This window comes from Bos grunniens, chromosome 19 (genome assembly GCF_055505025.1).
Source record: "Bos grunniens cultivar Pamir isolate PY7600 chromosome 19, Bosgru_T2T1.0, whole genome shotgun sequence".
Lineage (NCBI taxonomy): Eukaryota > Metazoa > Chordata > Mammalia > Artiodactyla > Bovidae > Bos > Bos grunniens.
In genome coordinates this window covers 65,071,043-65,098,946 of record NC_141183.1, presented here as the reverse complement: position 1 = coordinate 65,098,946, position 27,904 = coordinate 65,071,043, and positions in this window count along the sequence as shown.

Here is a 27,904-nt window from a genome sequence, read left to right as displayed (position 1 = left end):
GTGGGCCGCAGGATTCATGCCTGCTCATCTCGTTGATAATCGCCAGCTGGGCCGCAGGATTCATGCCTGCTCCGCTGCTTGATTCTTGCCTGCTGAGGCACATGATCCGTGCAGGAGAGCTACCTGATCACACATGAGCAGTCACATGATCAGCGCCTCTCAGTCACCTGATCACTGCATGACAGCCACGTGATCAGTGCCTGCTGAGTCACGTGATTAGCGCCTGCTCATCTGCTTGATAATCGCCAGCTGGGCCGCAGGATTCATGCCTGCTCAGGTGCCTGATAATCGCCAGCTGGGCCGCAGGATTCATGCCTTCTCAGCTGCCTGATAATCACCAGCTGGGCCGTAGGATTCATGCCTGCTCAGCTGCCTGATAATCGCCAGGTGGGCCGCAAGATTCATGCCTGCTCAGCTGCCTGATAATCGCCAGGTGGGCCGCAGGATTCATGCCTTCTCAGCTGCTTGATTATCGCCAGCTGGGCCGCAGGATTCATGCCTGCTCAGCTGCCTGATAATCGCCAGGAGGGCCGCAGGATTCATGCCTTCTCAGGCGCCTGGTAATCGCGAGCTGGGCCGCAGGATTCATGCCTGCTCATCTCCTTGATAATCGCCAGCTGGGCCGCAGGATTCATGCCTGCTCATCTGCTTGATAATCGCCAGCTGGGCCGCAGGATTCATGCCTGCTCAGCTGCCTGATAATCGCCAGCAGGGCCGCAGGATTCATGCCTTCTCAGGCGCCTGGTAATCGCGAGCTGGGCCGCAGGATTCATGCCTGCTCATCTCCTTGATAATCGCCAGCTGGGCCGCAGGATTCATGCCTGCTCATCTGCTTGATAATCGCCAGCTGGGCCGCAGGATTCATGCCTGCTCAGCTGCCTGATAATCGCCAGGTGGGCCGCAGGATTCATGCCTGCTCAGCTGCCTGATAATCGCCAGCAGGGCCACAGGATTCATGCCTTCTCAGGCGCCTGATAATCACCAGCTGGGCCGCAGGATTCATGCCTGCTCATCTGCTTGATAATGACCAGCTGGGCCGCAGGATTCATGCCTTCTCAGGCGCCTGATAATCGCCAGCTGGGCCGCAGGATTCATGCCTGCTCATCTGCTTGGTAATCGCCAGCTGGGCCGCAGGATTCATGCCTGCTCATCTGCTTGATAATCGCCAGCTGGGTCGCATGATTCATGCCTGCTGAGGCACATGATCCGTGCGGGAGAGCTACCTGATCAGCACATGAGCAGTCACATGATCAGCGCCTCTCAGTCACCTGATCACTGCATGACAGCCACGTGATCAGTGCCTGCTGAGTCACGTGATTAGCGCCTGTTCATCTGCTTGATAATCGCCAGCTGGGCCGCAGGATTCATGCCTTCTCAGCTGCTTGATTATCGCCAGCTGGGCCGCAGGATTCATGCCTGCTCATCTGCTTGATAATGACCAGCTGGGCCGCAGGATTCATGCCTGCTCAGCTGCCTGATAATCGCCAGCTGGGCCGCAGGATTCATACCTGCTCAGCTGCCTGATAATCGCCAGGTGGGCCGCAGGATTCATGCCTTCTCAGGCGCCTGGTAATCGCGAGCGGGGCCGTAGGATTCATGCCTGCTCATCTGCTTGGTAATCGCCAGCTGGGCCGCAGGATTCATGCCTTCTCAGGCGCCTGATAATCGCCAGCTGGGCCGCAGGATTCATGCCTTCTCATCTCCTTGATAATCGCCAGCTGGGCCGCAGGATTCATGCCTGCTCATCTGCTTGATAACGACCAGCTGGGCCGCAGGATTCATGCCTGCTCAGCTGCCTGATAATCGCCAGGTGGGCCGCAGGATTCATGCCTGCTCAGTTGCCTGATAATCGCCAGCTGGGCCGCAGGATTCATGCCTGCTCAGCTGCCTGATAATCGCCAGGTGGGCCGCAGGATTCATGCCTGCTCAGTTGCCTGATAATCGCCAGCTGGGCCGCAGGATTCATGCCTTCTCAGCTGCCTGATAATCACCAGCTGGGCCGCAGGATTCATGCCTGCTCATCTGCTTGATAATCGCCAGCTGGGCCGCAGGATTCATGCCTGCTCAGGCGCCTGTTAATCGCCAGCTGGGCCGCAGGATTCATGCCTTCTCCGCTGCTTGATTGTTGCCTGCTGAGGCACATGATCGGTGCGGGAGAGCTACCTGATCAGCACATGAGCAGTCACATGATCAGCACCTCTCAGTCACCTGATCACTGCATGACAGCCACGTGATCAGTGCCTGCTGAGTCACGTGATTAGCGCCTGTTCATCTGCTTGATAATCGCCAGCTGGGCCGCAGGATTCATGCCTTCTCAGCTGCTTGATTATCGCCAGCTGGGCCGCAGGATTCATGCCTGCTCATCTGCTTGATAATGACCAGCTGGGCCGCAGGATTCATGCCTGCTCAGCTGCCTGATAATCGCCAGGTGGGCCGCAGGATTCATGCCTGCTCATCTCGTTGATAATCGCCAGCTGGGCCGCAGGATTCATGCCTGCTCCGCTGCTTGATTCTTGCCTGCTGAGGCACATGATCCGTGCAGGAGAGCTACCTGATCACACATGAGCAGTCACATGATCAGCGCCTCTCAGTCACCTGATCACTGCATGACAGCCACGTGATCAGTGCCTGCTGAGTCACGTGATTAGCGCCTGCTCATCTGCTTGATAATCGCCAGCTGGGCCGCAGGATTCATGCCTGCTCAGGTGCCTGATAATCGCCAGCTGGGCCGCAGGATTCATGCCTTCTCAGCTGCCTGATAATCACCAGCTGGGCCGTAGGATTCATGCCTGCTCAGCTGCCTGATAATCGCCAGGTGGGCCGCAAGATTCATGCCTGCTCAGCTGCCTGATAATCGCCAGGTGGGCCACAGGATTCATGCCTTCTCAGCTGCTTGATTATCGCCAGCTGGGCCGCAGGATTCATGCCTGCTCAGCTGCCTGATAATCGCCAGCAGGGCCGCAGGATTCATGCCTTCTCAGCTGCCTGATAATCACCAGCTGGGCCGTAGGATTCATGCCTGCTCAGCTGCCTGATAATCGCCAGGTGGGCCGCAAGATTCATGCCTGCTCAGCTGCCTGATAATCGCCAGGTGGGCCACAGGATTCATGCCTTCTCAGCTGCTTGATTATCGCCAGCTGGGCCGCAGGATTCATGCCTGCTCAGCTGCCTGATAATCGCGAGCTGGGCCGCAGGATTCATGCCTGCTCATCTCCTTGATAATCGCCAGCTGGGCCGCAGGATTCATGCCTGCTCATCTGCTTGATAATCGCCAGCTGGGCCGCAGGATTCATGCCTCCTCAGCTGCCTGATAATCGCCAGGTGGGCCGCAGGATTCATGCCTGCTCAGCTGCCTGATAATCGCCAGCAGGGCCACAGGATTCATGCCTTCTCAGGCGCCTGATAATCACCAGCTGGGCCGCAGGATTCATGCCTGCTCATCTGCTTGATAATGACCAGCTGGGCCGCAGGATTCATGCCTTCTCAGGCGCCTGATAATCGCCAGCTGGGCCGCAGGATTCATGCCTGCTCATCTGCTTGGTAATCGCCAGCTGGGCCGCAGGATTCATGCCTGCTCATCTGCTTGATAATCGCCAGCTGGGTCGCATGATTCATGCCTGCTGAGGCACATGATCCGTGCGGGAGAGCTACCTGATCAGCACATGAGCAGTCACATGATCAGCGCCTCTCAGTCACCTGATCACTGCATGACAGCCACGTGATCAGTGCCTGCTGAGTCACGTGATTAGCGCCTGTTCATCTGCTTGATAATCGCCAGCTGGGCCGCAGGATTCATGCCTTCTCAGCTGCTTGATTATCGCCAGCTGGGCCGCAGGATTCATGCCTGCTCATCTGCTTGATAATGACCAGCTGGGCCGCAGGATTCATGCCTGCTCAGCTGCCTGATAATCGCCAGCTGGGCCGCAGGATTCATACCTGCTCAGCTGCCTGATAATGGCCAGGTGGGCCGCAGGATTCATGCCTTCTCAGGCGCCTGGTAATCGCGAGCGGGGCCGTAGGATTCATGCCTGCTCATCTGCTTGGTAATCGCCAGCTGGGCCGCAGGATTCATGCCTTCTCAGGCGCCTGATAATCGCCAGCTGGGCCGCAGGATTCATGCCTTCTCATCTCCTTGATAATCGCCAGCTGGGCCGCAGGATTCATGCCTGCTCATCTGCTTGATAATGACCAGCTGGGCCGCAGGATTCATGCCTGCTCAGCTGCCTGAAAATCGCCAGGTGGGCCGCAGGATTCATGCCTGCTCAGCTGCCTGATAATCGCCAGCTGGGCCGCAGGATTCATGCCTGCTCAGCTGCCTGATAATCGCCAGGTGAGCCGCAGGATTCATGCCTGCTCAGTTGCCTGATAATCGCCAGCTGGGCCGCAGGATTCATGCCTTCTCAGCTGCCTGATAATCACCAGCTGGGCCGCAGGATTCATGCCTGCTCATCTGCTTGATAATCGCCAGCTGGGCCGCAGGATTCATGCCTGCTCAGGCGCCTGTTAATCGCCAGCTGGGCCGCAGGATTCATGCCTTCTCCGCTGCTTGATTGTTGCCTGCTGAGGCACATGATCGGTGCGGGAGAGCTACCTGATCAGCACATGAGCAGTCACATGATCAGCACCTCTCAGTCACCTGATCACTGCATGACAGCCACGTGATCAGTGCCTGCTGAGTCACGTGATTAGCGCCTGTTCATCTGCTTGATAATCGCCAGCTGGGCCGCAGGATTCATGCCTTCTCAGCTGCTTGATTATCGCCAGCTGGGCCGCAGGATTCATGCCTGCTCATCTGCTTGATAATGACCAGCTGGGCCGCAGGATTCATGCCTGCTCAGCTGCCTGATAATCGCCAGGTGGGCCGCAGGATTCATGCCTGCTCATCTCGTTGATAATCGCCAGCTGGGCCGCAGGATTCATGCCTGCTCCGCTGCTTGATTCTTGCCTGCTGAGGCACATGATCCGTGCAGGAGAGCTACCTGATCACACATGAGCAGTCACATGATCAGCGCCTCTCAGTCACCTGATCACTGCATGACAGCCACGTGATCAGTGCCTGCTGAGTCACGTGATTAGCGCCTGCTCATCTGCTTGATAATCGCCAGCTGGGCCGCAGGATTCATGCCTGCTCAGGTGCCTGATAATCGCCAGCTGGGCCGCAGGATTCATGCCTTCTCAGCTGCCTGATAATCACCAGCTGGGCCGTAGGATTCATGCCTGCTCAGCTGCCTGATAATCGCCAGGTGGGCCGCAAGATTCATGCCTGCTCAGCTGCCTGATAATCGCCAGGTGGGCCGCAGGATTCATGCCTTCTCAGCTGCTTGATTATCGCCAGCTGGGCCGCAGGATTCATGCCTGCTCAGCTGCCTGATAATCGCCAGCAGGGCCGCAGGATTCATGCCTTCTCAGGCGCCTGGTAATCGCGAGCTGGGCCGCAGGATTCATGCCTGCTCATCTCCTTGATAATCGCCAGCTGGGCCGCAGGATTCATGCCTGCTCATCTGCTTGATAATCGCCAGCTGGGCCGCAGGATTCATGCCTGCTCAGCTGCCTGATAATCGCCAGGTGGGCCGCAGGATTCATGCCTGCTCAGCTGCCTGATAATCGCCAGCAGGGCCACAGGATTCATGCCTTCTCAGGCGCCTGATAATCACCAGCTGGGCCGCAGGATTCATGCCTGCTCATCTGCTTGATAATGACCAGCTGGGCCGCAGGATTCATGCCTTCTCAGGCGCCTGATAATCGCCAGCTGGGCCGCAGGATTCATGCCTGCTCATCTGCTTGGTAATCGCCAGCTGGGCCGCAGGATTCATGCCTGCTCATCTGCTTGATAATCGCCAGCTGGGTCGCATGATTCATGCCTGCTGAGGCACATGATCCGTGCGGGAGAGCTACCTGATCAGCACATGAGCAGTCACATGATCAGCGCCTCTCAGTCACCTGATCACTGCATGACAGCCACGTGATCAGTGCCTGCTGAGTCACGTGATTAGCGCCTGTTCATCTGCTTGATAATCGCCAGCTGGGCCGCAGGATTCATGCCTTCTCAGCTGCTTGATTATCGCCAGCTGGGCCGCAGGATTCATGCCTGCTCATCTGCTTGATAATGACCAGCTGGGCCGCAGGATTCATGCCTGCTCAGCTGCCTGATAATCGCCAGCTGGGCCGCAGGATTCATACCTGCTCAGCTGCCTGATAATGGCCAGGTGGGCCGCAGGATTCATGCCTTCTCAGGCGCCTGGTAATCGCGAGCGGGGCCGTAGGATTCATGCCTGCTCATCTGCTTGGTAATCGCCAGCTGGGCCGCAGGATTCATGCCTTCTCAGGCGCCTGATAATCGCCAGCTGGGCCGCAGGATTCATGCCTTCTCATCTCCTTGATAATCGCCAGCTGGGCCGCAGGATTCATGCCTGCTCATCTGCTTGATAATGACCAGCTGGGCCGCAGGATTCATGCCTGCTCAGCTGCCTGATAATCGCCAGGTGGGCCGCAGGATTCATGCCTGCTCAGTTGCCTGATAATCGCCAGCTGGGCCGCAGGATTCATGCCTGCTCAGCTGCCTGATAATCGCCAGGTGGGCCGCAGGATTCATGCCTGCTCAGTTGCCTGATAATCGCCAGCTGGGCCGCAGGATTCATGCCTTCTCAGCTGCCTGATAATCACCAGCTGGGCCGCAGGATTCATGCCTGCTCATCTGCTTGATAATCGCCAGCTGGGCCGCAGGATTCATGCCTGCTCAGGCGCCTGTTAATCGCCAGCTGGGCCGCAGGATTCATGCCTTCTCCGCTGCTTGATTGTTGCCTGCTGAGGCACATGATCGGTGCGGGAGAGTTACCTGATCAGCACATGAGCAGTCACATGATCAGCACCTCTCAGTCACCTGATCACTGCATGACAGCCACGTGATCAGTGCCTGCTGAGTCACGTGATTAGCGCCTGTTCATCTGCTTGATAATCGCCAGCTGGGCCGCAGGATTCATGCCTTCTCAGCTGCTTGATTATCGCCAGCTGGGCCGCAGGATTCATGCCTGCTCATCTGCTTGATAATGACCAGCTGGGCCGCAGGATTCATGCCTGCTCAGCTGCCTGATAATCGCCAGGTGGGCCGCAGGATTCATGCCTGCTCATCTCGTTGATAATCGCCAGCTGGGCCGCAGGATTCATGCCTGCTCCGCTGCTTGATTCTTGCCTGCTGAGGCACATGATCCGTGCAGGAGAGCTACCTGATCACACATGAGCAGTCACATGATCAGCGCCTCTCAGTCACCTGATCACTGCATGACAGCCACGTGATCAGTGCCTGCTGAGTCACGTGATTAGCGCCTGCTCATCTGCTTGATAATCGCCAGCTGGGCCGCAGGATTCATGCCTGCTCAGGTGCCTGATAATCGCCAGCTGGGCCGCAGGATTCATGCCTTCTCAGCTGCCTGATAATCACCAGCTGGGCCGTAGGATTCATGCCTGCTCAGCTGCCTGATAATCGCCAGGTGGGCCGCAAGATTCATGCCTGCTCAGCTGCCTGATAATCGCCAGGTGGGCCGCAGGATTCATGCCTTCTCAGCTGCTTGATTATCGCCAGCTGGGCCGCAGGATTCATGCCTGCTCAGCTGCCTGATAATCGCCAGCAGGGCCGCAGGATTCATGCCTTCTCAGGCGCCTGGTAATCGCGAGCTGGGCCGCAGGATTCATGCCTGCTCATCTCCTTGATAATCGCCAGCTGGGCCGCAGGATTCATGCCTGCTCATCTGCTTGATAATCGCCAGCTGGGCCGCAGGATTCATGCCTGCTCAGCTGCCTGATAATCGCCAGGTGGGCCGCAGGATTCATGCCTGCTCAGCTGCCTGATAATCGCCAGCAGGGCCACAGGATTCATGCCTTCTCAGGCGCCTGATAATCACCAGCTGGGCCGCAGGATTCATGCCTGCTCATCTGCTTGATAATGACCAGCTGGGCCGCAGGATTCATGCCTTCTCAGGCGCCTGATAATCGCCAGCTGGGCCGCAGGATTCATGCCTGCTCATCTGCTTGGTAATCGCCAGCTGGGCCGCAGGATTCATGCCTGCTCATCTGCTTGATAATCGCCAGCTGGGTCGCATGATTCATGCCTGCTGAGGCACATGATCCGTGCGGGAGAGCTACCTGATCAGCACATGAGCAGTCACATGATCAGCGCCTCTCAGTCACCTGATCACTGCATGACAGCCACGTGATCAGTGCCTGCTGAGTCACGTGATTAGCGCCTGTTCATCTGCTTGATAATCGCCAGCTGGGCCGCAGGATTCATGCCTTCTCAGCTGCTTGATTATCGCCAGCTGGGCCGCAGGATTCATGCCTGCTCATCTGCTTGATAATGACCAGCTGGGCCGCAGGATTCATGCCTGCTCAGCTGCCTGATAATCGCCAGCTGGGCCGCAGGATTCATACCTGCTCAGCTGCCTGATAATGGCCAGGTGGGCCGCAGGATTCATGCCTTCTCAGGCGCCTGGTAATCGCGAGCGGGGCCGTAGGATTCATGCCTGCTCATCTGCTTGGTAATCGCCAGCTGGGCCGCAGGATTCATGCCTTCTCAGGCGCCTGATAATCGCCAGCTGGGCCGCAGGATTCATGCCTTCTCATCTCCTTGATAATCGCCAGCTGGGCCGCAGGATTCATGCCTGCTCATCTGCTTGATAATGACCAGCTGGGCCGCAGGATTCATGCCTGCTCAGCTGCCTGATAATCGCCAGGTGGGCCGCAGGATTCATGCCTGCTCAGCTGCCTGATAATCGCCAGCTGGGCCGCAGGATTCATGCCTGCTCAGCTGCCTGATAATCGCCAGGTGGGCCGCAGGATTCATGCCTGCTCAGTTGCCTGATAATCACCAGCTGGGCCGCAGAATTCATGCCTTCTCAGCTGCCTGATAATCACCAGCTGGGCCGCAGGATTCATGCCTGCTCATCTGCTTGATAATCGCCAGCTGGGCCGCAGGATTCATGCCTGCTCAGGCGCCTGTTAATCGCCAGCTGGGCCGCAGGATTCATGCCTTCTCCGCTGCTTGATTGTTGCCTGCTGAGGCACATGATCGGTGCGGGAGAGCTACCTGATCAGCACATGAGCAGTCACATGATCAGCACCTCTCAGTCACCTGATCACTGCATGACAGCCACGTGATCAGTGCCTGCTGAGTCACGTGATTAGCGCCTGTTCATCTGCTTGATAATCGCCAGCTGGGCCGCAGGATTCATGCCTTCTCAGCTGCTTGATTATCGCCAGCTGGGCCGCAGGATTCATGCCTGCTCATCTGCTTGATAATGACCAGCTGGGCCGCAGGATTCATGCCTGCTCAGCTGCCTGATAATCGCCAGGTGGGCCGCAGGATTCATGCCTGCTCATCTCGTTGATAATCGCCAGCTGGGCCGCAGGATTCATGCCTGCTCCGCTGCTTGATTCTTGCCTGCTGAGGCACATGATCCGTGCAGGAGAGCTACCTGATCACACATGAGCAGTCACATGATCAGCGCCTCTCAGTCACCTGATCACTGCATGACAGCCACGTGATCAGTGCCTGCTGAGTCACGTGATTAGCGCCTGCTCATCTGCTTGATAATCGCCAGCTGGGCCGCAGGATTCATGCCTGCTCAGGTGCCTGATAATCGCCAGCTGGGCCGCAGGATTCATGCCTTCTCAGCTGCCTGATAATCACCAGCTGGGCCGTAGGATTCATGCCTGCTCAGCTGCCTGATAATCGCCAGGTGGGCCGCAAGATTCATGCCTGCTCAGCTGCCTGATAATCGCCAGGTGGGCCGCAGGATTCATGCCTTCTCAGCTGCTTGATTATCGCCAGCTGGGCCGCAGGATTCATGCCTGCTCAGCTGCCTGATAATCGCCAGCAGGGCCGCAGGATTCATGCCTTCTCAGGCGCCTGGTAATCGCGAGCTGGGCCGCAGGATTCATGCCTTCTCAGGCGCCTGATAATCGCCAGCTGGGCCGCAGGATTCATGCCTTCTCAGGCGCCTGATAATCGCCAGCTGGGCCGCAGGATTCATGCCTGCTCATCTGCTTGGTAATCGCCAGCTGGGTCGCATGATTCATGCCTGCTGAGGCACATGATCCGTGCGGGAGAGCTACCTGATCAGCACATGAGCAGTCACATGATCAGCGCCTCTCAGTCACCTGATCACTGCATGACAGCCACGTGATCAGTGCCTGCTGAGTCACGTGATTAGCGCCTGTTCATCTGCTTGATAATCGCCAGCTGGGCCGCAGGATTCATGCCTTCTCAGCTGCTTGATTATCGCCAGCTGGGCCGCAGGATTCATGCCTGCTCATCTGCTTGATAATGACCAGCTGGGCCGCAGGATTCATGCCTGCTCAGCTGCCTGATAATCGCCAGCTGGGCCGCAGGATTCATACCTGCTCAGCTGCCTGATAATGGCCAGGTGGGCCGCAGGATTCATGCCTTCTCAGGCGCCTGGTAATCGCGAGCGGGGCCGTAGGATTCATGCCTGCTCATCTGCTTGGTAATCGCCAGCTGGGCCGCAGGATTCATGCCTTCTCAGGCGCCTGATAATCGCCAGCTGGGCCGCAGGATTCATGCCTTCTCATCTCCTTGATAATCGCCAGCTGGGCCGCAGGATTCATGCCTGCTCATCTGCTTGATAATGACCAGCTGGGCCGCAGGATTCATGCCTGCTCAGCTGCCTGATAATCGCCAGGTGGGCCGCAGGATTCATGCCTGCTCAGTTGCCTGATAATCGCCAGCTGGGCCGCAGGATTCATGCCTGCTCAGCTGCCTGATAATCGCCAGGTGGGCCGCAGGATTCATGCCTGCTCAGTTGCCTGATAATCGCCAGCTGGGCCGCAGGATTCATGCCTTCTCAGCTGCCTGATAATCACCAGCTGGGCCGCAGGATTCATGCCTGCTCATCTGCTTGATAATCGCCAGCTGGGCCCCAGGATTCATGCCTGCTCAGGCGCCTGTTAATCGCCAGCTGGGCCGCAGGATTCATGCCTTCTCCGCTGCTTGATTGTTGCCTGCTGAGGCACATGATCGGTGCGGGAGAGCTACCTGATCAGCACATGAGCAGTCACATGATCAGCACCTCTCAGTCACCTGATCACTGCATGACAGCCACGTGATCAGTGCCTGCTGAGTCACGTGATTAGCGCCTGTTCATCTGCTTGATAATCGCCAGCTGGGCCGCAGGATTCATGCCTTCTCAGCTGCTTGATTATCGCCAGCTGGGCCGCAGGATTCATGCCTGCTCATCTGCTTGATAATGACCAGCTGGGCCGCAGGATTCATGCCTGCTCAGCTGCCTGATAATCGCCAGGTGGGCCGCAGGATTCATGCCTGCTCATCTCGTTGATAATCGCCAGCTGGGCCGCAGGATTCATGCCTGCTCCGCTGCTTGATTCTTGCCTGCTGAGGCACATGATCCGTGCAGGAGAGCTACCTGATCACACATGAGCAGTCACATGATCAGCGCCTCTCAGTCACCTGATCACTGCATGACAGCCACGTGATCAGTGCCTGCTGAGTCACGTGATTAGCGCCTGCTCATCTGCTTGATAATCGCCAGCTGGGCCGCAGGATTCATGCCTGCTCAGGTGCCTGATAATCGCCAGCTGGGCCGCAGGATTCATGCCTTCTCAGCTGCCTGATAATCACCAGCTGGGCCGTAGGATTCATGCCTGCTCAGCTGCCTGATAATCGCCAGGTGGGCCGCAAGATTCATGCCTGCTCAGCTGCCTGATAATCGCCAGGTGGGCCACAGGATTCATGCCTTCTCAGCTGCTTGATTATCGCCAGCTGGGCCGCAGGATTCATGCCTGCTCAGCTGCCTGATAATCGCCAGCAGGGCCGCAGGATTCATGCCTTCTCAGGCGCCTGGTAATCGCGAGCTGGGCCGCAGGATTCATGCCTGCTCATCTCCTTGATAATCGCCAGCTGGGCCGCAGGATTCATGCCTGCTCATCTGCTTGATAATCGCCAGCTGGGCCGCAGGATTCATGCCTGCTCACTGCCTGATAATCGCCAGGTGGGCCGCAGGATTCATGCCTGCTCAGCTGCCTGATAATCGCCAGCAGGGCCACAGGATTCATGCCTTCTCAGGCACCTGGTAATCGCGAGCTGGGCCGCAGGATTCATGCCTTCTCAGGCGCCTGGTATTCGCGAGCTGGGCCGCAGGATTCATGCCTTCTCAGGCGCCTGATAATCGCCAGCTGGGCCGCAGGATTCATGCCTGCTCATCTGCTTGGTAATCGCCAGCTGGGTCGCATGATTCATGCCTGCTGAGGCACATGATCCGTGCGGGAGAGCTACCTGATCAGCACATGAGCAGTCACATGATCAGCGCCTCTCAGTCACCTGATCACTGCATGACAGCCACGTGATCAGTGCCTGCTGAGTCACGTGATTAGCGCCTGTTCATCTGCTTGATAATCGCCAGCTGGGCCGCAGGATTCATGCCTTCTCAGCTGCTTGATTATCGCCAGCTGGGCCGCAGGATTCATGCCTGCTCATCTGCTTGATAATGACCAGCTGGGCCGCAGGATTCATGCCTGCTCAGCTGCCTGATAATCGCCAGCTGGGCCGCAGGATTCATACCTGCTCAGCTGCCTGATAATGGCCAGGTGGGCCGCAGGATTCATGCCTTCTCAGGCGCCTGGTAATCGCGAGCGGGGCCGTAGGATTCATGCCTGCTCATCTGCTTGGTAATCGCCAGCTGGGCCGCAGGATTCATGCCTTCTCAGGCGCCTGATAATCGCCAGCTGGGCCGCAGGATTCATGCCTTCTCATCTCCTTGATAATCGCCAGCTGGGCCGCAGGATTCATGCCTGCTCATCTGCTTGATAATGACCAGCTGGGCCGCAGGATTCATGCCTGCTCAGCTGCCTGATAATCGCCAGGTGGGCCGCAGGATTCATGCCTGCTCAGTTGCCTGATAATCGCCAGCTGGGCCGCAGGATTCATGCCTGCTCAGCTGCCTGATAATCGCCAGGTGGGCCGCAGGATTCATGCCTGCTCAGTTGCCTGATAATCGCCAGCTGGGCCGCAGGATTCATGCCTTCTCAGCTGCCTGATAATCACCAGCTGGGCCGCAGGATTCATGCCTGCTCATCTGCTTGATAATCGCCAGCTGGGCCCCAGGATTCATGCCTGCTCAGGCGCCTGTTAATCGCCAGCTGGGCCGCAGGATTCATGCCTTCTCCGCTGCTTGATTGTTGCCTGCTGAGGCACATGATCGGTGCGGGAGAGCTACCTGATCAGCACATGAGCAGTCACATGATCAGCACCTCTCAGTCACCTGATCACTGCATGACAGCCACGTGATCAGTGCCTGCTGAGTCACGTGATTAGCGCCTGTTCATCTGCTTGATAATCGCCAGCTGGGCCGCAGGATTCATGCCTTCTCAGCTGCTTGATTATCGCCAGCTGGGCCGCAGGATTCATGCCTGCTCATCTGCTTGATAATGACCAGCTGGGCCGCAGGATTCATGCCTGCTCAGCTGCCTGATAATCGCCAGGTGGGCCGCAGGATTCATGCCTGCTCATCTCGTTGATAATCGCCAGCTGGGCCGCAGGATTCATGCCTGCTCCGCTGCTTGATTCTTGCCTGCTGAGGCACATGATCCGTGCAGGAGAGCTACCTGATCACACATGAGCAGTCACATGATCAGCGCCTCTCAGTCACCTGATCACTGCATGACAGCCACGTGATCAGTGCCTGCTGAGTCACGTGATTAGCGCCTGCTCATCTGCTTGATAATCGCCAGCTGGGCCGCAGGATTCATGCCTGCTCAGGTGCCTGATAATCGCCAGCTGGGCCGCAGGATTCATGCCTTCTCAGCTGCCTGATAATCACCAGCTGGGCCGTAGGATTCATGCCTGCTCAGCTGCCTGATAATCGCCAGGTGGGCCGCAAGATTCATGCCTGCTCAGCTGCCTGATAATCGCCAGGGGGGCCACAGGATTCATGCCTTCTCAGCTGCTTGATTATCGCCAGCTGGGCCGCAGGATTCATGCCTGCTCAGCTGCCTGATAATCGCCAGCAGGGCCGCAGGATTCATGCCTTCTCAGGCGCCTGGTAATCGCGAGCTGGGCCGCAGGATTCATGCCTGCTCATCTCCTTGATAATCGCCAGCTGGGCCGCAGGATTCATGCCTGCTCATCTGCTTGATAATCGCCAGCTGGGCCGCAGGATTCATGCCTGCTCACTGCCTGATAATCGCCAGGTGGGCCGCAGGATTCATGCCTGCTCAGCTGCCTGATAATCGCCAGCAGGGCCACAGGATTCATGCCTTCTCAGGCACCTGGTAATCGCGAGCTGGGCCGCAGGATTCATGCCTTCTCAGGCGCCTGGTATTCGCGAGCTGGGCCGCAGGATTCATGCCTTCTCAGGCGCCTGATAATCGCCAGCTGGGCCGCAGGATTCATGCCTGCTCATCTGCTTGGTAATCGCCAGCTGGGTCGCATGATTCATGCCTGCTGAGGCACATGATCCGTGCGGGAGAGCTACCTGATCAGCACATGAGCAGTCACATGATCAGCGCCTCTCAGTCACCTGATCACTGCATGACAGCCACGTGATCAGTGCCTGCTGAGTCACGTGATTAGCGCCTGTTCATCTGCTTGATAATCGCCAGCTGGGCCGCAGGATTCATGCCTTCTCAGCTGCTTGATTATCGCCAGCTGGGCCGCAGGATTCATGCCTGCTCATCTGCTTGATAATGACCAGCTGGGCCGCAGGATTCATGCCTGCTCAGCTGCCTGATAATCGCCAGCTGGGCCGCAGGATTCATACCTGCTCAGCTGCCTGATAATGGCCAGGTGGGCCGCAGGATTCATGCCTTCTCAGGCGCCTGGTAATCGCGAGCGGGGCCGTAGGATTCATGCCTGCTCATCTGCTTGGTAATCGCCAGCTGGGCCGCAGGATTCATGCCTTCTCAGGCGCCTGATAATCGCCAGCTGCGCCGCAGGATTCATGCCTTCTCATCTCCTTGATAATCGCCAGCTGGGCCGCAGGATTCATGCCTGCTCATCTGCTTGATAATGACCAGCTGGGCCGCAGGATTCATGCCTGCTCAGCTGCCTGATAATCGCCAGGTGGGCCGCAGGATTCATGCCTGCTCAGTTGCCTGATAATCGCCAGCTGGGCCGCAGGATTCATGCCTGCTCAGCTGCCTGATAATCGCCAGGTGGGCCGCAGGATTCATGCCTGCTCAGTTGCCTGATAATCGCCAGCTGGGCCGCAGGATTCATGCCTTCTCAGCTGCCTGATAATCACCAGCTGGGCCGCAGGATTCATGCCTGCTCATCTGCTTGATAATCGCCAGCTGGGCCGCAGGATTCATGCCTGCTCAGGCGCCTGTTAATCGCCAGCTGGGCCGCAGGATTCATGCCTTCTCCGCTGCTTGATTGTTGCCTGCTGAGGCACATGATCGGTGCGGGAGAGCTACCTGATCAGCACATGAGCAGTCACATGATCAGCACCTCTCAGTCACCTGATCACTGCATGACAGCCACGTGATCAGTGCCTGCTGAGTCACGTGATTAGCGCCTGTTCATCTGCTTGATAATCGCCAGCTGGGCCGCAGGATTCATGCCTTCTCAGCTGCTTGATTATCGCCAGCTGGGCCGCAGGATTCATGCCTGCTCATCTGCTTGATAATGACCAGCTGGGCCGCAGGATTCATGCCTGCTCAGCTGCCTGATAATCGCCAGGTGGGCCGCAGGATTCATGCCTGCTCATCTCGTTGATAATCGCCAGCTGGGCCGCAGGATTCATGCCTGCTCCGCTGCTTGATTCTTGCCTGCTGAGGCACATGATCCGTGCAGGAGAGCTACCTGATCACACATGAGCAGTCACATGATCAGCGCCTCTCAGTCACCTGATCACTGCATGACAGCCACGTGATCAGTGCCTGCTGAGTCACGTGATTAGCGCCTGCTCATCTGCTTGATAATCGCCAGCTGGGCCGCAGGATTCATGCCTGCTCAGGTGCCTGATAATCGCCAGCTGGGCCGCAGGATTCATGCCTTCTCAGCTGCCTGATAATCACCAGCTGGGCCGTAGGATTCATGCCTGCTCAGCTGCCTGATAATCGCCAGGTGGGCCGCAAGATTCATGCCTGCTCAGCTGCCTGATAATCGCCAGGTGGGCCACAGGATTCATGCCTTCTCAGCTGCTTGATTATCGCCAGCTGGGCCGCAGGATTCATGCCTGCTCAGCTGCCTGATAATCGCCAGCAGGGCCGCAGGATTCATGCCTTCTCAGGCGCCTGGTAATCGCGAGCTGGGCCGCAGGATTCATGCCTGCTCATCTCCTTGATAATCGCCAGCTGGGCCGCAGGATTCATGCCTGCTCATCTGCTTGATAATCGCCAGCTGGGCCGCAGGATTCATGCCTGCTCAGCTGCCTGATAATCGCCAGGTGGGCCGCAGGATTCATGCCTGCTCAGCTGCCTGATAATCGCCAGCAGGGCCACAGGATTCATGCCTTCTCAGGCGCCTGATAATCACCAGCTGGGCCGCAGGATTCATGCCTGCTCATCTGCTTGATAATGACCAGCTGGGCCGCAGGATTCATGCCTTCTCAGGCGCCTGATAATCGCCAGCTGGGCCGCAGGATTCATGCCTGCTCATCTGCTTGGTAATCGCCAGCTGGGCCGCAGGATTCATGCCTGCTCATCTGCTTGATAATCGCCAGCTGGGTCGCATGATTCATGCCTGCTGAGGCACATGATCCGTGCGGGAGAGCTACCTGATCAGCACATGAGCAGTCACATGATCAGCGCCTCTCAGTCACCTGATCACTGCATGACAGCCACGTGATCAGTGCCTGCTGAGTCACGTGATTAGCGCCTGTTCATCTGCTTGATAATCGCCAGCTGGGCCGCAGGATTCATGCCTTCTCAGCTGCTTGATTATCGCCAGCTGGGCCGCAGGATTCATGCCTGCTCATCTGCTTGATAATGACCAGCTGGGCCGCAGGATTCATGCCTGCTCAGCTGCCTGATAATCGCCAGCTGGGCCGCAGGATTCATACCTGCTCAGCTGCCTGATAATCGCCAGGTGGGCCGCAGGATTCATGCCTTCTCAGGCGCCTGGTAATCGCGAGCGGGGCCGTAGGATTCATGCCTGCTCATCTGCTTGGTAATCGCCAGCTGGGCCGCAGGATTCATGCCTTCTCAAGCGCCTGATAATCGCCAGCTGGGCCGCAGGATTCATGCCTTCTCATCTCCTTGATAATCGCCAGCTGGGCCGCAGGATTCATGCCTGCTCATCTGCTTGATAATGACCAGCTGGGCCGCAGGATTCATGCCTGCTCAGCTGCCTGATAATCGCCAGGTGGGCCGCAGGATTCATGCCTGCTCAGTTGCCTGATAATCGCCAGCTGGGCCGCAGGATTCATGCCTGCTCAGCTGCCTGATAATCGCCAGGTGGGCCGCAGGATTCATGCCTGCTCAGTTGCCTGATAATCGCCAGCTGGGCCGCAGGATTCATGCCTTCTCAGCTGCCTGATAATCACCAGCTGGGCCGCAGGATTCATGCCTGCTCATCTGCTTGATAATCGCCAGCTGGGCCGCAGGATTCATGCCTGCTCAGGCGCCTGTTAATCGCCAGCTGGGCCGCAGGATTCATGCCTTCTCCGCTGCTTGATTGTTGCCTGCTGAGGCACATGATCGGTGCGGGAGAGTTACCTGATCAGCACATGAGCAGTCACATGATCAGCACCTCTCAGTCACCTGATCACTGCATGACAGCCACGTGATCAGTGCCTGCTGAGTCACGTGATTAGCGCCTGTTCATCTGCTTGATAATCGCCAGCTGGGCCGCAGGATTCATGCCTTCTCAGCTGCTTGATTATCGCCAGCTGGGCCGCAGGATTCATGCCTGCTCATCTGCTTGATAATGACCAGCTGGGCCGCAGGATTCATGCCTGCTCAGCTGCCTGATAATCGCCAGGTGGGCCGCAGGATTCATGCCTGCTCATCTCGTTGATAATCGCCAGCTGGGCCGCAGGATTCATGCCTGCTCCGCTGCTTGATTCTTGCCTGCTGAGGCACATGATCCGTGCAGGAGAGCTACCTGATCACACATGAGCAGTCACATGATCAGCGCCTCTCAGTCACCTGATCACTGCATGACAGCCACGTGATCAGTGCCTGCTGAGTCACGTGATTAGCGCCTGCTCATCTGCTTGATAATCGCCAGCTGGGCCGCAGGATTCATGCCTGCTCAGGTGCCTGATAATCGCCAGCTGGGCCGCAGGATTCATGCCTTCTCAGCTGCCTGATAATCACCAGCTGGGCCGTAGGATTCATGCCTGCTCAGCTGCCTGAAAATCGCCAGGTGGGCCGCAAGATTCATGCCTGCTCAGCTGCCTGATAATCGCCAGGTGGGCCGCAGGATTCATGCCTTCTCAGCTGCTTGATTATCGCCAGCTGGGCCGCAGGATTCATGCCTGCTCAGCTGCCTGATAATCGCCAGCAGGGCCGCAGGATTCATGCCTTCTCAGGCGCCTGGTAATCGCGAGCTGGGCCGCAGGATTCATGCCTGCTCATCTCCTTGATAATCGCCAGCTGGGCCGCAGGATTCATGCCTGCTCATCTGCTTGATAATCGCCAGCTGGGCCGCAGGATTCATGCCTGCTCAGCTGCCTGATAATCGCCAGGTGGGCCGCAGGATTCATGCCTGCTCAGCTGCCTGATAATCGCCAGCAGGGCCACAGGATTCATGCCTTCTCAGGCGCCTGATAATCACCAGCTGGGCCGCAGGATTCATGCCTGCTCATCTGCTTGATAATGACCAGCTGGGCCGCAGGATTCATGCCTTCTCAGGCGCCTGATAATCGCCAGCTGGGCCGCAGGATTCATGCCTGCTCATCTGCTTGGTAATCGCCAGCTGGGCCGCAGGATTCATGCCTGCTCATCTGCTTGATAATCGCCAGCTGGGTCGCATGATTCATGCCTGCTGAGGCACATGATCCGTGCGGGAGAGCTACCTGATCAGCACATGAGCAGTCACATGATCAGCGCCTCTCAGTCACCTGATCACTGCATGACAGCCACGTGATCAGTGCCTGCTGAGTCACGTGATTAGCGCCTGTTCATCTGCTTGATAATCGCCAGCTGGGCCGCAGGATTCATGCCTTCTCAGCTGCTTGATTATCGCCAGCTGGGCCGCAGGATTCATGCCTGCTCATCTGCTTGATAATGACCAGCTGGGCCGCAGGATTCATGCCTGCTCAGCTGCCTGATAATCGCCAGCTGGGCCGCAGGATTCATACCTGCTCAGCTGCCTGATAATCGCCAGGTGGGCCGCAGGATTCATGCCTTCTCAGGCGCCTGGTAATCGCGAGCGGGGCCGTAGGATTCATGCCTGCTCATCTGCTTGGTAATCGCCAGCTGGGCCGCAGGATTCATGCCTTCTCAGGCGCCTGATAATCGCCAGCTGGGCCGCAGGATTCATGCCTTCTCATCTCCTTGATAATCGCCAGCTGGGCCGCAGGATTCATGCCTGCTCATCTGCTTGATAATGACCAGCTGGGCCGCAGGATTCATGCCTGCTCAGCTGCCTGATAATCGCCAGGTGGGCCGCAGGATTCATGCCTGCTCAGTTGCCTGATAATCGCCAGCTGGGCCGCAGGATTCATGCCTGCTCAGCTGCCTGATAATCGCCAGGTGGGCCGCAGGATTCATGCCTGCTCAGTTGCCTGATAATCGCCAGCTGGGCCGCAGGATTCATGCCTTCTCAGCTGCCTGATAATCACCAGCTGGGCCGCAGGATTCATGCCTGCTCATCTGCTTGATAATCGCCAGCTGGGCCGCAGGATTCATGCCTGCTCAGGCGCCTGTTAATCGCCAGCTGGGCCGCAGGATTCATGCCTTCTCCGCTGCTTGATTGTTGCCTGCTGAGGCACATGATCGGTGCGGGAGAGCTACCTGATCAGCACATGAGCAGTCACATGATCAGCACCTCTCAGTCACCTGATCACTGCATGACAGCCACGTGATCAGTGCCTGCTGAGTCACGTGATTAGCGCCTGTTCATCTGCTTGATAATCGCCAGCTGGGCCGCAGGATTCATGCCTTCTCAGCTGCTTGATTATCGCCAGCTGGGCCGCAGGATTCATGCCTGCTCATCTGCTTGATAATGACCAGCTGGGCCGCAGGATTCATGCCTGCTCAGCTGCCTGATAATCGCCAGGTGGGCCGCAGGATTCATGCCTGCTCATCTCGTTGATAATCGCCAGCTGGGCCGCAGGATTCATGCCTGCTCCGCTGCTTGATTCTTGCCTGCTGAGGCACATGATCCGTGCAGGAGAGCTACCTGATCACACATGAGCAGTCACATGATCAGCGCCTCTCAGTCACCTGATCACTGCATGACAGCCACGTGATCAGTGCCTGCTGAGTCACGTGATTAGCGCCTGCTCATCTGCTTGATAATCGCCAGCTGGGCCGCAGGATTCATGCCTGCTCAGGTGCCTGATAATCGCCAGCTGGGCCGCAGGATTCATGCCTTCTCAGCTGCCTGATAATCACCAGCTGGGCCGTAGGATTCATGCCTGCTCAGCTGCCTGATAATCGCCAGGTGGGCCGCAAGATTCATGCCTGCTCAGCTGCCTGATAATCGCCAGGTGGGCCGCAGGATTCATGCCTTCTCAGCTGCTTGATTATCGCCAGCTGGGCCGCAGGATTCATGCCTGCTCAGCTGCCTGATAATCGCCAGCAGGGCCGCAGGATTCATGCCTTCTCAGGCGCCTGGTAATCGCGAGCTGGGCCGCAGGATTCATGCCTGCTCATCTCCTTGATAATCGCCAGCTGGGCCGCAGGATTCATGCCTGCTCATCTGCTTGATAATCGCCAGCTGGGCCGCAGGATTCATGCCTGCTCAGCTGCCTGATAATCGCCAGGTGGGCCGCAGGATTCATGCCTGCTCAGCTGCCTGATAATCGCCAGCAGGGCCACAGGATTCATGCCTTCTCAGGCGCCTGATAATCACCAGCTGGGCCGCAGGATTCATGCCTGCTCATCTGCTTGATAATGACCAGCTGGGCCGCAGGATTCATGCCTTCTCAGGCGCCTGATAATCGCCAGCTGGGCCGCAGGATTCATGCCTGCTCATCTGCTTGGTAATCGCCAGCTGGGCCGCAGGATTCATGCCTGCTCATCTGCTTGATAATCGCCAGCTGGGTCGCATGATTCATGCCTGCTGAGGCACATGATCCGTGCGGGAGAGCTACCTGATCAGCACATGAGCAGTCACATGATCAGCGCCTCTCAGTCACCTGATCACAGCATGACAGCCACGTGATCAGTGCCTGCTGAGTCACGTGATTAGCGCCTGTTCATCTGCTTGATAATCGCCAGCTGGGCCGCAGGATTCATGCCTTCTCAGCTGCTTGATTATCGCCAGCTGGGCCGCAGGATTCATGCCTGCTCATCTGCTTGATAATGACCAGCTGGGCCGCAGGATTCATGCCTGCTCAGCTGCCTGATAATCGCCAGCTGGGCCGCAGGATTCATACCTGCTCAGCTGCCTGATAATGGCCAGGTGGGCCGCAGGATTCATGCCTTCTCAGGCGCCTGGTAATCGCGAGCGGGGCCGTAGGATTCATGCCTGCTCATCTGCTTGGTAATCGCCAGCTGGGCCGCAGGATTCATGCCTTCTCAGGCGCCTGATAATCGCCAGCTGGGCCGCAGGATTCATGCCTTCTCATCTCCTTGATAATCGCCAGCTGGGCCGCAGGATTCATGCCTGCTCATCTGCTTGATAATGACCAGCTGGGCCGCAGGATTCATGCCTGCTCAGCTGCCTGATAATCGCCAGGTGGGCCGCAGGATTCATGCCTGCTCAGCTGCCTGATAATCGCCAGCTGGGCCGCAGGATTCATGCCTGCTCAGCTGCCTGATAATCGCCAGGTGGGCCGCAGGATTCATGCCTGCTCAGTTGCCTGATAATCGCCAGCTGGGCCGCAGGATTCATGCCTTCTCAGCTGCCTGATAATCACCAGCTGGGCCGCAGGATTCATGCCTGCTCATCTGCTTGATAATCGCCAGCTGGGCCGCAGGATTCATGCCTGCTCAGGCGCCTGTTAATCGCCAGCTGGGCCGCAGGATTCATGCCTTCTCCGCTGCTTGATTGTTGCCTGCTGAGGCACATGATCGGTGCGGGAGAGCTACCTGATCAGCACATGAGCAGTCACATGATCAGCACCTCTCAGTCACCTGATCACTGCATGACAGCCACGTGATCAGTGCCTGCTGAGTCACGTGATTAGCGCCTGTTCATCTGCTTGATAATCGCCAGCTGGGCCGCAGGATTCATGCCTTCTCAGCTGCTTGATTATCGCCAGCTGGGCCGCAGGATTCATGCCTGCTCATCTGCTTGATAATGACCAGCTGGGCCGCAGGATTCATGCCTGCTCAGCTGCCTGATAATCGCCAGGTGGGCCGCAGGATTCATGCCTGCTCATCTCGTTGATAATCGCCAGCTGGGCCGCAGGATTCATGCCTGCTCCGCTGCTTGATTCTTGCCTGCTGAGGCACATGATCCGTGCAGGAGAGCTACCTGATCACACATGAGCAGTCACATGATCAGCGCCTCTCAGTCACCTGATCACTGCATGACAGCCACGTGATCAGTGCCTGCTGAGTCACGTGATTAGCGCCTGCTCATCTGCTTGATAATCGCCAGCTGGGCCGCAGGATTCATGCCTGCTCAGGTGCCTGATAATCGCCAGCTGGGCCGCAGGATTCATGCCTTCTCAGCTGCCTGATAATCACCAGCTGGGCCGTAGGATTCATGCCTGCTCAGCTGCCTGATAATCGCCAGGTGGGCCGCAAGATTCATGCCTGCTCAGCTGCCTGATAATCGCCAGGTGGGCCGCAGGATTCATGCCTTCTCAGCTGCTTGATTATCGCCAGCTGGGCCGCAGGATTCATGCCTGCTCAGCTGCCTGATAATCGCCAGCAGGGCCGCAGGATTCATGCCTTCTCAGGCGCCTGGTAATCGCGAGCTGGGCCGCAGGATTCATGCCTGCTCATCTCCTTGATAATCGCCAGCTGGGCCGCAGGATTCATGCCTGCTCATCTGCTTGGTAATCGCCAGCTGGGCCGCAGGATTCATGCCTGCTCATCTGCTTGATAATCGCCAGCTGGGTCGCATGATTCATGCCTGCTGAGGCACATGATCCGTGCGGGAGAGCTACCTGATCAGCACATGAGCAGTCACATGATCAGCGCCTCTCAGTCACCTGATCACTGCATGACAGCCACGTGATCAGTGCCTGCTGAGTCACGTGATTAGCGCCTGTTCATCTGCTTGATAATCGCCAGCTGGGCCGCAGGATTCATGCCTTCTCAGCTGCTTGATTATCTCCAGCTGGGCCGCAGGATTCATGCCTGCTCATCTGCTTGATAATGACCAGCTGGGCCGCAGGATTCATGCCTGCTCAGCTGCCTGATAATCGCCAGCTGGGCCGCAGGATTCATACCTGCTCAGCTGCCTGATAATGGCCAGGTGGGCCGCAGGATTCATGCCTTCTCAGGCGCCTGGTAATCGCGAGCGGGGCCGTAGGATTCATGCCTGCTCATCTGCTTGGTAATCGCCAGCTGGGCCGCAGGATTCATGCCTTCTCAGGCGCCTGATAATCGCCAGCTGGGCCGCAGGATTCATGCCTTCTCATCTCCTTGATAATCGCCAGCTGGGCCGCAGGATTCATGCCTGCTCATCTGCTTGATAATGACCAGCTGGGCCGCAGGATTCATGCCTGCTCAGCTGCCTGATAATCGCCAGGTGGGCCGCAGGATTCATGCCTGCTCAGTTGCCTGATAATCGCCAGCTGGGCCGCAGGATTCATGCCTGCTCAGCTGCCTGATAATCGCCAGGTGGGCCGCAGGATTCATGCCTGCTCAGTTGCCTGATAATCGCCAGCTGGGCCGCAGGATTCATGCCTTCTCAGCTGCCTGATAATCACCAGCTGGGCCGCAGGATTCATGCCTGCTCATCTGCTTGATAATCGCCAGCTGGGCCGCAGGATTCATGCCTGCTCAGGCGCCTGTTAATCGCCAGCTGGGCCGCAGGATTCATGCCTTCTCCGCTGCTTGATTGTTGCCTGCTGAGGCACATGATCGGTGCGGGAGAGCTACCTGATCAGCACATGAGCAGTCACATGATCAGCACCTCTCAGTCACCTGATCACTGCATGACAGCCACGTGATCAGTGCCTGCTTAGTCACGTGATTAGCGCCTGTTCATCTGCTTGATAATCGCCAGCTGGGCCGCAGGATTCATGCCTTCTCAGCTGCTTGATTATCGCCAGCTGGGCCGCAGGATTCATGCCTGCTCATCTGCTTGATAATGACCAGCTGGGCCGCAGGATTCATGCCTGCTCAGCTGCCTGATAATCGCCAGGTGGGCCGCAGGATTCATGCCTGCTCATCTCGTTGATAATCGCCAGCTGGGCCGCAGGATTCATGCCTGCTCCGCTGCTTGATTCTTGCCTGCTGAGGCACATGATCCGTGCAGGAGAGCTACCTGATCACACATGAGCAGTCACATGATCAGCGCCTCTCAGTCACCTGATCACTGCATGACAGCCACGTGATCAGTGCCTGCTGAGTCACGTGATTAGCGCCTGCTCATCTGCTTGATAATCGCCAGCTGGGCCGCAGGATTCATGCCTGCTCAGGTGCCTGATAATCGCCAGCTGGGCCGCAGGATTCATGCCTTCTCAGCTGCCTGATAATCACCAGCTGGGCCGTAGGATTCATGCCTGCTCAGCTGCCTGATAATCGCCAGGTGGGCCGCAAGATTCATGCCTGCTCAGCTGCCTGATAATCGCCAGGTGGGCCGCAGGATTCATGCCTTCTCAGCTGCTTGATTATCGCCAGCTGGGCCGCAGGATTCATGCCTGCTCAGCTGCCTGATAATCGCCAGCAGGGCCGCAGGATTCATGCCTTCTCAGGCGCCTGGTAATCGCGAGCTGGGCCGCAGGATTCATGCCTGCTCATCTCCTTGATAATCGCCAGCTGGGCCGCAGGATTCATGCCTGCTCATCTGCTTGATAATCACCAGCTGGGCCGCAGGATTCATGCCTGCTCAGCTGCCTGATAATCGCCAGGTGGGCCGCAGGATTCATGCCTGCTCAGCTGCCTGATAATCGCCAGCAGGGCCACAGGATTCATGCCTTCTCAGGCGCCTGATAATCACCAGCTGGGCCGCAGGATTCATGCCTGCTCATCTGCTTGATAATGACCAGCTGGGCCGCAGGATTCATGCCTTCTCAGGCGCCTGATAATCGCCAGCTGGGCCGCAGGATTCATGCCTGCTCATCTGCTTGGTAATCGCCAGCTGGGCCGCAGGATTCATGCCTGCTCATCTGCTTGATAATCGCCAGCTGGGTCGCATGATTCATGCCTGCTGAGGCACATGATCCGTGCGGGAGAGCTACCTGATCAGCACATGAGCAGTCACATGATCAGCGCCTCTCAGTCACCTGATCACTGCATGACAGCCACGTGATCAGTGCCTGCTGAGTCACGTGATTAGCGCCTGTTCATCTGCTTGATAATCGCCAGCTGGGCCGCAGGATTCATGCCTTCTCAGCTGCTTGATTATCGCCAGCTGGGCCGCAGGATTCATGCCTGCTCATCTGCTTGATAATGACCAGCTGGGCCGCAGGATTCATGCCTGCTCAGCTGCCTGATAATCGCCAGCTGGGCCGCAGGATTCATACCTGCTCAGCTGCCTGATAATGGCCAGGTGGGCCGCAGGATTCATGCCTTCTCAGGCGCCTGGTAATCGCGAGCGGGGCCGTAGGATTCATGCCTGCTCATCTGCTTGGTAATCGCCAGCTGGGCCGCAGGATTCATGCCTTCTCAGGCGCCTGATAATCGCCAGCTGGGCCGCAGGATTCATGCCTTCTCATCTCCTTGATAATCGCCAGCTGGGCCGCAGGATTCATGCCTGCTCATCTGCTTGATAATGACCAGCTGGGCCGCAGGATTCATGCCTGCTCAGCTGCCTGATAATCGCCAGGTGGGCCGCAGGATTCATGCCTGCTCAGCTGCCTGATAATCGCCAGCTGGGCCGCAGGATTCATGCCTGCTCAGCTGCCTGATAATCGCCAGGTGGGCCGCAGGATTCATGCCTGCTCAGTTGCCTGATAATCGCCAGCTGGGCCGCAGGATTCATGCCTTCTCAGCTGCCTGATAATCACCAGCTGGGCCGCAGGATTCATGCCTGCTCATCTGCTTGATAATCGCCAGCTGGGCCGCAGGATTCATGCCTGCTCAGGCGCCTGTTAATCGCCAGCTGGGCCGCAGGATTCATGCCTTCTCCGCTGCTTGATTGTTGCCTGCTGAGGCACATGATCGGTGCGGGAGAGCTACCTGATCAGCACATGAGCAGTCACATGATCAGCACCTCTCAGTCACCTGATCACTGCATGACAGCCACGTGATCAGTGCCTGCTGAGTCACGTGATTAGCGCCTGTTCATCTGCTTGATAATCGCCAGCTGGGCCGCAGGATTCATGCCTTCTCAGCTGCTTGATTATCGCCAGCTGGGCCGCAGGATTCATGCCTGCTCATCTGCTTGATAATGACCAGCTGGGCCGCAGGATTCATGCCTGCTCAGCTGCCTGATAATCGCCAGGTGGGCCGCAGGATTCATGCCTGCTCATCTCGTTGATAATCGCCAGCTGGGCCGCAGGATTCATGCCTGCTCCGCTGCTTGATTCTTGCCTGCTGAGGCACATGATCCGTGCAGGAGAGCTACCTGATCACACATGAGCAGTCACATGATCAGCGCCTCTCAGTCACCTGATCACTGCATGACAGCCACGTGATCAGTGCCTGCTGAGTCACGTGATTAGCGCCTGCTCATCTGCTTGATAATCGCCAGCTGGGCCGCAGGATTCATGCCTGCTCAGGTGCCTGATAATCGCCAGCTGGGCCGCAGGATTCATGCCTTCTCAGCTGCCTGATAATCACCAGCTGGGCCGTAGGATTCATGCCTGCTCAGCTGCCTGATAATCGCCAGGTGGGCCGCAAGATTCATGCCTGCTCAGCTGCCTGATAATCGCCAGGTGGGCCGCAGGATTCATGCCTTCTCAGCTGCTTGATTATCGACAGCTGGGCCGCAGGATTCATGCCTGCTCAGCTGCCTGATAATCGCCAGGAGGGCCGCAGGATTCATGCCTTCTCAGGCGCCTGGTAATCGCGAGCTGGGCCGCAGGATTCATGCCTGCTCATCTCCTTGATAATCGCCAGCTGGGCCGCAGCATTCATGCCTGCTCATCTGCTTGATAATCGCCAGCTGGGCCGCAGGATTCATGCCTGCTCAGCTGCCTGATAATCGCCAGGTGGGCCGCAGGATTCATGCCTGCTCAGCTGCCTGATAATCGCCAGCAGGGCCACAGGATTCATGCCTTCTCAGGCGCCTGATAATCACCAGCTGGGCCGCAGGATTCATGCCTGCTCATCTGCTTGATAATGACCAGCTGGGCCGCAGGATTCATGCCTTCTCAGGCGCCTGATAATCGCCAGCTGGGCCGCAGGATTCATGCCTGCTCATCTGCTTGGTAATCGCCAGCTGGGCCGCAGGATTCATGCCTGCTCATCTGCTTGATAATCGCCAGCTGGGTCGCATGATTCATGCCTGCTGAGGCACATGATCCGTGCGGGAGAGCTACCTGATCAGCACATGAGCAGTCACATGATCAGCGCCTCTCAGTCACCTGATCACTGCATGACAGCCACGTGATCAGTGCCTGCTGAGTCACGTGATTAGCGCCTGTTCATCTGCTTGATAATCGCCAGCTGGGCCGCAGGATTCATGCCTTCTCAGCTGCTTGATTATCGCCAGCTGGGCCGCAGGATTCATGCCTGCTCATCTGCTTGATAATGA